This window comes from Chelonia mydas, chromosome 19 (assembly GCF_015237465.2).
Source record: "Chelonia mydas isolate rCheMyd1 chromosome 19, rCheMyd1.pri.v2, whole genome shotgun sequence".
Lineage (NCBI taxonomy): Eukaryota > Metazoa > Chordata > Testudines > Cheloniidae > Chelonia > Chelonia mydas.
In genome coordinates, this window is record NC_051259.2 from 7,429 (window position 1) to 7,638 (window position 210).

Here is a 210-nt window from a genome sequence, read left to right on the forward strand (position 1 = left end):
GTCAGCGGTGCAGCAGGGCTAAGGCAGGATCGCTGCCTGCCCTGGCTCCTGTGCTGCTCTGCTTCCCCAGGCAGAGGAGCTAGGCCAGTCTGCATGGTGCGCGCTGCCCGTGCCAGCAGGCCCCGCCCCCGCAGCTCCCATTGGCTGCAGCACCCGGCCAATGGGAGCTGCGGAGCCGGCGCTGTGGGCAGTGTGCAGAGATTCCCTGAA